The sequence below is a fragment of the Telopea speciosissima genome, chromosome 10 (assembly GCF_018873765.1).
Source record: "Telopea speciosissima isolate NSW1024214 ecotype Mountain lineage chromosome 10, Tspe_v1, whole genome shotgun sequence".
NCBI classification, from domain to species: domain Eukaryota; kingdom Viridiplantae; phylum Streptophyta; class Magnoliopsida; order Proteales; family Proteaceae; genus Telopea; species Telopea speciosissima.
This window is the reverse complement of record NC_057925.1, coordinates 58097464-58106050: the sequence shown is the minus strand read 5'-3', so window position 1 is coordinate 58106050 and position 8587 is coordinate 58097464. Positions and strand designations below refer to the sequence as shown.

At 37.2% G+C, this 8587-nt stretch overlaps 1 non-coding gene across 1 annotated transcript; it reads right to left on the bottom strand.

Annotated features, from left to right (window-relative positions):
- Positions 1–1190: 1190 nt before the first annotated feature.
- Positions 1191–1272, bottom strand: TRNAS-GCU. Its single transcript has one exon. It is a non-coding gene; the product is annotated as a tRNA-Ser (tRNA).
- Positions 1273–8587: the final 7315 nt, after the last annotated feature.

Here is an 8587-nt window from a genome sequence, read left to right as displayed (position 1 = left end):
ATTCAAACCAATGACAGCCTTATCTTCTATTCCTATCTTCTTCTCCTATTCTTTATTTTTGCATCTTCTTCTTCTTATTTATTTCTTTCTTTCAGTTAAAATTCCATTCTGGGTCAAAGTCGTCCATCCTTCCAAAGATTTTTTGTTCAAAATGGAGAAAATGATCTGATGAAGAAATATTTGGGAGAAATGAAGTTGTTCTTGGTATTCCTTTCATTCTATTCTATTTTATTCCACAGTAATTGTTCAAATTGTATGTTGTGTTGTTTTGTTGATTTTGCTTCTTTTTTTTTTTTGGGGGGGGGGGGGGGGAGTTCATAGATCTTGAAAAGAGGATCATTTCAAGGAGGAGAGCAATTTTTATGGAGGCATCTCCTTGTATGACAAAAAGCTTCTCAGGTGGGCTGGGGAGATCAATAAAGAGTTTGACATTAAATTCCAACCCTGTGCTTTTCTTTTTCCAATCGGTAATGGACTATCAGACCAATTGGTCTCATAACATGTCATGGGATACGTATGTTGTGCATTCGGAGGAACGGCTTCGCAATCTTCAGTGGTACGCTGCTTGTGGATTAGACCCACCAAGAAACTCTGCATGGAATTGAAGATGGGCATCTTAATGTTTTATTTGGATTCAATATATTATTCATGGTTCAAGTACTTTATAATTATGTGAACTAATTATAAATTTATAATACCATTTTAGTGTCTGTATTGTATCAGCGCGTACGTTAGTAAACTTAGGTCAATAACCACAAGTACTATTTTCAGTGATTTTTTGGTGAATGCAATTCATGGATTGTGCTTAAAATGTGAAAAATAGGCAACCTGCAAAAAATCAGACCTAAAAAACATTGTTTTGGGGTCGAAACCTTGGTTTCCCCATAAATGGGAAAAAATCCCAAATTTCGACCGAGATATGGTCGAAATCGAGACGAACTCGATTTCTGGTTGATCAAAACCTTGTTGAAACTCGAGTTCTAGAACCTTGGTTTGAACGCAGATACACATCGCAATGTACAACCGATTAGTGTTCCTTTTCCCATATAATATAATGAATTAAATAATACCAAAATAGGCCTTTACCAGGAAAAGGGATTATATTGTGAATTTTTATCCTATGCGGTTCCCTAGTATAAAATACAATGTATAGAATGGAAGAAATACAAAAGTTAAAAAATGAACATAACCGTCGCCTGAGAGATTCGAACTCTCGCGGGGAAACCCCATGTACTTAGCAGGCACACGCCTTAACCACTCGGCCAAAGCGACGTTGATTGAGTTTAGTATTGACCTCTAAAATTGATCTAATAAACACTTATTACTAATACAAATCTTTCCTTTTCTTTTTGTTCCTCTTCCCTCACAAACAAACTCCTAAACTATATTTTTATATTTTTTATTCCAAAAAGGTCAAAAGAAAAGGTAAGTTTATTAATTTGGGATCATATTCTAGTATTGTCAAAATCGATTCGTTCTAGCCCGTTACTAAATGGAATGGTTTTCTTACCAAAAAAACAAATAAAAATGGAATGGTTTTGGGACTAATTATTATATGAGACAGAACAATTTTGGGAGAGGTTTCCCAATGATGCACAATTGAAAGACCAATAAAGAATCGGCAGAAATCGAGACCATTACCCGATTAATATGGCCACAGATATTGATTGATATCTATAACATTTTTCCCTTATCAATCCCGAATTAAACTTGTGTGGAATTTTTACTTTAATTACTAAGAGGAAGGAAGTTCTTTGCTGGGAGTCTACCGTCCACACCCATATCAGACATAGAGGGGGCGAAATGACTGCCCCACCCTCATGTCAGATATCGTTCTCTCTCTGCAACTCTTCTTAAGGATTTTTGGCCCTGAAAACCCTAAAAAACTCTCAGCCAACTACAAATAGAAAAGGAAATTACAAGATAAATAAGTTTCAAATTTGTTTTATTTCCACTACTTTCTATTTTGAAAAGATTTATAGAATCTCAAAGTTGGTTAATACTCAAACCTTATCTACTACTTTCTATTTTAAAAAAATTTACTCAATCCCCAAAATTTGTTACTGCTCAAACCTTCTTCTCTCTCGTTCGTAATCCAGGTATTGGACGGATCAGTCAAAGTCAATACCCATACGGATCGGTCAGAATCGTCTTAGATCGGTCAAAAATGACCAAAGTCCAGGTTTTATAGGATCAGTTATTGTATCGGTAAAAAAAATATTAGAATTTTAAAAAATAAAGTTGAAAAAACGGTAATCACTTCTCTAATCCTATGTTTTAGGTTGAGCTTATCTTAGGATGAAATCAATGTTTTCAAGGAATGAAATCTTCCCATAATAGATTCCTAGTTCAAAATGGTAAGATCCCCCTCCCCCTTTCACTCGCAGATTTGAGGCTTAAATCCCTAACTACCCTAAGCAAATCAATCTTTAAATGGGATAAAATATTTCCTTAATCGATTTCCCGTTAAGATCCCCTTTTTCTCATAGATTTGAAACCCTAAATCTATGAATCACAGCTTGAAAGACTCGGGACCAAGAATAAATAAGGGTTTTAAAACCTAAAAAACCCGCATGTATCTGATCGGATCGATCGGCCGATCCAACCGAATTGGACGATCCAAAAAACAATTCAATTAAACCTTACTAGATCAGTCTAATCTCGGGATCGCCCTCGACCGATACTAATTCGATCCGACCGATATTGGCTGATCCGATTTGAGAGTACGAACCATGCTCTCTAGACTTAAGAAAGACCAGACATTTTTTTTTCATGGGAGAAAGAACCCTAACCGGTCGGGTTGGGCTGGGTTGGGTCTCGACTGAGATATCTCAGCCCGACCTAGGGTCAGGTGGGCTTGGGTTCTAAAAACCCTGGCCCAACCCGGCCCTGTTTCACCCCTATTGCAACTGTTCCAGGAAGATAACTGGAAGAGGTTTGTTGGGTTTGTGAAGAAGATGACGAAAGGAATGAGTGGGAACACCAATATTTGGTGCAAGTGAAGAGGGAAGCGAAGATTTCGTCCATGTCATGCTGCCATTAGTGGTAGAGGATGTCGTTGCTCTGAGTCACTAGTGCCCTTGAACAACAATGGTTTTCTTAAGGTGTTTCTAAAAGAAAATTTATCTCCACCAGTTACCTATCCGGTCCAGTTCCCCAATCCCTCTAATAAGGGGGGTGGACCACATCCAAACAGAGTATTCAGACAGGGGTAGGGTGGTCATTGCCCCCTCTTGTTAGGGAAACTACCGGACTGGGGAACTGAGCCAGGTATGGAACTAAAGGGGATAAAGATCTTCTAAAGAGACGAAATTGAGAAAGAGAGAGAGAGAAACTAATAACCTGTACATTTAGTCACCGTATACCAATAAAATACGGATATAGCCATATAGGTTTAAATAAAAATTGTTTCTTTATTTAATATTATGGACGGTTGGCATTAAATAATACCAATCCAAGCTAAAGTGCGTGGAATCTACAACACACATGACGGGTTAACGTTCTTATTTTATATTTCAAAAAGAAACTAAAAAAGAGGGCCTCCCTTGTTCGAGCCGTTTAAAATCTAATGGACCAAAATACCCCCTTTTTCATATTCTTCTAGAAACCTTAGGATAAGACTCAATTTTTGACCACCTCTTCTTGTGGAATTAGAATCCTCCGCAGTATCCGCGGGGTAATGGTACATATCTGACAGCACAGCAGAAGTCAGGTGGCACACATGGCACACATGGCCTCTGTTATGCCGCCGGATGTGCACCGTCGCCCCACCGATACAGCAGAGGATTTTAATACCTTCTTGTGCTTCCTCTCTCCCTCTCTCTTCAACGAGACTTAAGACAGACCACCTTCTCCCTCTCTCTTTTTGCCCTTTTCAAAAACAAAAATCCTTCTATCATCTCTTTCCCACGTTTTGTTTCTCCTATTATTCTATATAAATGCGTGAAATACCATGTTTATTTTCAAAACAAAAAAAAAACCATGTTGCCTTTTTTCACTTTTTCAATCCCCATTTTATATTGTGAGGTATTTGATATGATGCAGATTTCCCTTATAGGGGCTTTGGAAAGTGGTTCCATTAGTCAGGACTAAAATGGTTGCATAAGTCTGTTGAAGTCTGTAGAAGTCTGTATAAGTTTTGGACATAGTTTCATAGAGAGATTTTATGTGGATTCGTAATTTTGATGGATTAACTCTTAAATTACTATAATTTTGTGATTTGAATCTTTCTGAAAAACTGTTTGATTATCCCGAGTCTGTGATTTGGTTAATCTACTATTCAAATTTTGTTTTGTATGTGTGTATTATAAGGAAGTATAAAGGGAATTTGAGCAACATGTATATATGCTCGTCAACATATGCATACATTCAGTTTGACCGATTGACATGAAATAATTAACTGAAAATGTACCATAACGACATGCAATAAAATTCCTATTGGATTTCAAATCTATGGAATTTATTGTCTTCCCCAATTAATCATGCTTCCAAAGTCTAAGGTCTATTATCTCCAACAAAAAATAATATTTTGAGTCTTGGCAGTTCCAATAATTGGGATCTCTCGTGTGAATAATAGGATCGTCTCTATTAGTCACTGCACAGAATTCCATAGCGAATTGCTTACTTGTAAACTCTCTCCAAATTATGTCTCTACGTTGCTGTTTTGTCACCTTTAAAGTTTCATTTTCTTGTTTTGTTGAGCACTACTCTATTAGAAGTTTCAACACAACCCATTGCCCATTAGTTGAATGCAAACATCTATTAGAAGGGCCTCTAAGTTGTTGTATCTTGGAGGCTGTTTTGCAAAGAACCCAGTTTGCACCATATAAGAAGTTTTTTTTTTGGTAAATCACCATGTAAGAGAATGACAGTCTCTTGTGGAAATGTGAAATTTGTAGGTTTATTGTCATTTTACCTAATCCAAGTTCTAAAGTTTAATGTAAAGAGATCATTGATTTCCAGTAATCTCTGGCTAGATGAGCAGTAAAATAAATATATTAATCTTCACCTTTTGTATTACTACATTTCATCATATTTATCCTCTGTGTTCTCCTGCCCTGACTAAATTGTAGCAAAATAGTGGACTCGATCGGTTAACCAAAAGAAATGTTCTAAAACAAAGCAGTGCTCAAAGAATCTTCCACTTGAGATTGTCCATGAATGTGAGAGCTTAGAGAAGTGAAGAACAAGAGTGACGATTCTAGTTTCCAATATTTTGGACTCTCCCATCTCCAAGTCCGATGTGCTTATTGTTTTTAGTTTTTTACTAGAATCGGAATACCGTCTATGACTCGTCTAAAACAACCGAGCCCCTAGTGACCAGGTATGAATTGTCCCAGGTCATGTCTATTTTTAATAAGAGCGAGCCTTCATCAATAATGACCAAGATTCTTATTTTTTTACTCGACTTGGGTGACTTGCTCGAGTCAAATCCTGGTTTTCTAACTATACTATTAAGAGCATAATACCTTCTATTTACTTTTCCTTTTTAGTAAATATCTTGGCTTTTGTATAAATTCATCCACTGAATTCATCTTGTATCACAAAGACAATACTAACAATTGGATATCTAAGAAACAGACTAATTTTGTCACATGTCTTGTTTGTACGGCCACCAGACCTATAAACTTGCATAGAAGATGATTCAATAACATGGTAAACACCAGTATTTTTGTTGGAATTGGAAGCTTATATATATTTTCTACTGGGGAGGCGGGAGGCCCCAATGAGATTTGAGCGTATGACCTCTTACTTTTGAGGTGTTGCTCTTTGCCAACTGAGGGGCAACCCCCTTGAGGAAAACACCAGTATTTTGGCTTGCACCTAGTGAACGAGCTCACTTAGATCTGTTCTTTTGGGAATGCTTATATGCAAAGAAAAAAAATTTCAGCTTCAATAGAATTGCATTTGCTGATAATCAAAATGACAAAAAGTTATACAAAAACAACTCAATTTCTAGGATCCGACTCCTCTACTTCCGCACCCTCACACACAAGCATGGCGAAAAGTACCGCCTTACCCCTGCTCGGGTAGGGGTAAGGCGATACATTCCGCCATGCTTGTGTGTGGGGTGCACACGACAGTAGGGGTAGGCTAGTAATTTTCATCGATTTAGATGAGTTAGAATTTCCATCTTTATCAAGTGGGTTAAACGAGCACATAGGAACTTTTGCTAATAGGATTATTTCGATAAAGTGCCAACCGAAGTGCCCAATTTTTATGACTTAAATAAATGAACATCCAAAGCAGGCAAGGTAGGAGCATGAGCACCCAAACCCATATCAGAAAAGCTTGGCTTAGCCATAACGAGATCAATCACTCAATACAGAAAAACGTAAAATAAATGTCACTCCATGGGAATCTAAAGAATAAATCGAGTGTTTGAATGAATTACAATTTAAACCTTGCGCCACTTAAGCCATCTGAAGGATAGCCATCAAGAGCAAAAGAAGTGAATATTGGAGAATGTCAATTAAAAAAAAAAATGTTCATGCCTACATCATACCTATGAATTTTTTAAGTCGAATTCGCCTTGTTTGGATATCTCCATCGATCCCTAGATCATAGAATTCCAGCAGCTCATTGATTTGTTTTTCATTAATAACAAACTCCACGTCAATCCTTGTAAGAGTGTTTGATGGACTTTTCCCTTCGTTGTTCCGAGACCATAGAAGGACCGATTCCCTGACAGCATTTAAGTTGGTAACCCTTGAAACGGAATCTATCCGATCGTGAAGGTTTTTCATCTCCTGCTGAATGGCAGCTACCTGTGCTGTTAAAGTATTCAGTGCGGCTATGGCTAACACTGGGGCGTCTGGTTTGTTTGGAGGAGGATTAGCCATCCCTGAACCCTCTCACAAAAAAATCACAAAACAAAGAATCTGAAAATCCATATTAAATTGGTTCAAACTAACCAAGAAATCATATCCAAGCCGTGGGAGAAAGGGGATTGGGAACATCACAACATTCCGGACACCCAAACAGGAAGAGATCTGGGAAGAGAAAAGAAAGATTTGAAATAAAAGAAAAGGAAACTAATCCTATTCCAAGAATTCTCCCTCTGTCGACCGTAACAGATCGACAAAACAAAGGCACACAAGGGAGGAATGTTCTACTGTAAACTACTCAGGGAAGGGCATGTTCTTACCTCTGCGAGCTTTCCGAATTATAAGAGGAATGGTCGATTCAACTCCGATCTCCCTTTCAGATTTCTCTCTCTCTCTCTCTCTCTCTGCAACTCTTCTTCTGGATTTTTATTTTTTTTTGGTCCTGAAAACCCTTAAAATTTCTCAGACCTAATAAAAAAAAAAGAAGAAAATTTCTTAAATCCTCTATATAAGAACGAAAATTACAAGATCAGTAAGTTTCAAATTTATTTTATATCCACTATTTTTATTTTTTTTGAAAGGATTTACTCAATCCAAAGTTGATTAATACTCAAACTCTCTTCTCTCTATCCAGGCATTGGACTCGGTATCGGTCATTGCCAAATCTTTCTGGATCAAGATTGGATCGGTACAAATCGGTCAGGATTGATCAAAACACCCCCAAAATCCTTTTCTCATGGATCGGGTCATGTATTGGCCAAAGTCGGTGGATGTTTTGATCTCGGAATCGGATCAACCAATATTATCCAGATCAGATCGGTCAATATCGATCAATATCGATCAAGATAATATAAAAAATAAAAAAAACCTAAAAACTTTGAAAAAATAAACAAAAGTTCAATCAGATTGGATCGGCCGATCCAACCAAGTTGATCGATCCAAGGAACGATCAGTCAAACCTTATTGTATCGGTCTAATCTTGGGATCGGCCTTGACTGATACCAACCCGATCCAGCCAATATCGGCCGATCCGATCCAAAATTCAAAACCATACTTCAACGAGACTTAAGAAAGACCAAATTTTTTTAAGGAGAAAAAACGCTAACCGGTCATATATGTGGTGCAGGTTCCACGCAGCATAGCTTTGAACAGTTGAATTGGTATTATTTAATGCCAACCGTTGATAATATTAAATAAAGAAACAATTTTTATTTAAACCTATATCCTTATTTTATTTTCTTCAAACCTTAGGATAAGACTAAACCCTATTTTATAGCAAATCTAATGGATCAAAATACCCCCTTTTCATTTCTTCTAGAAACCTTAGGATAAGACTCAGTTTTTGATAAAAATAAGTCTCTGCTCGTGTTCTCTCTCTTCCTTACCAATTATAGGGACTTTGGAAAGTGGTTCCATTAGTCAGGACTAGAGACCATAAGACTTTCTGCGGCCAAAAAGAATTTAAAGAAAAATTATTGTTTGGTGCTTGACTTTGAATCTTCAACTCTGAATGCAAAGCTATTGAACTTGTAACAATCAAGCACTGCACAAGGCTCTCGCGTTTAGCCAGGGTGAGGAGAATAAATTGTATACAGCCTTACCCTTATTTTTAAAGAGGCTGTTTCCAAGACTTGAATTCGTGATCAAACGTTTAGCAAGTGAACACTGAACCCGCACCAAGCATGATCTTCAAGAAAAACTTGAATTCATCTGTTTCTCAGACAATAATAATTTCCAGCTGAGAATAGCACAATGAATTG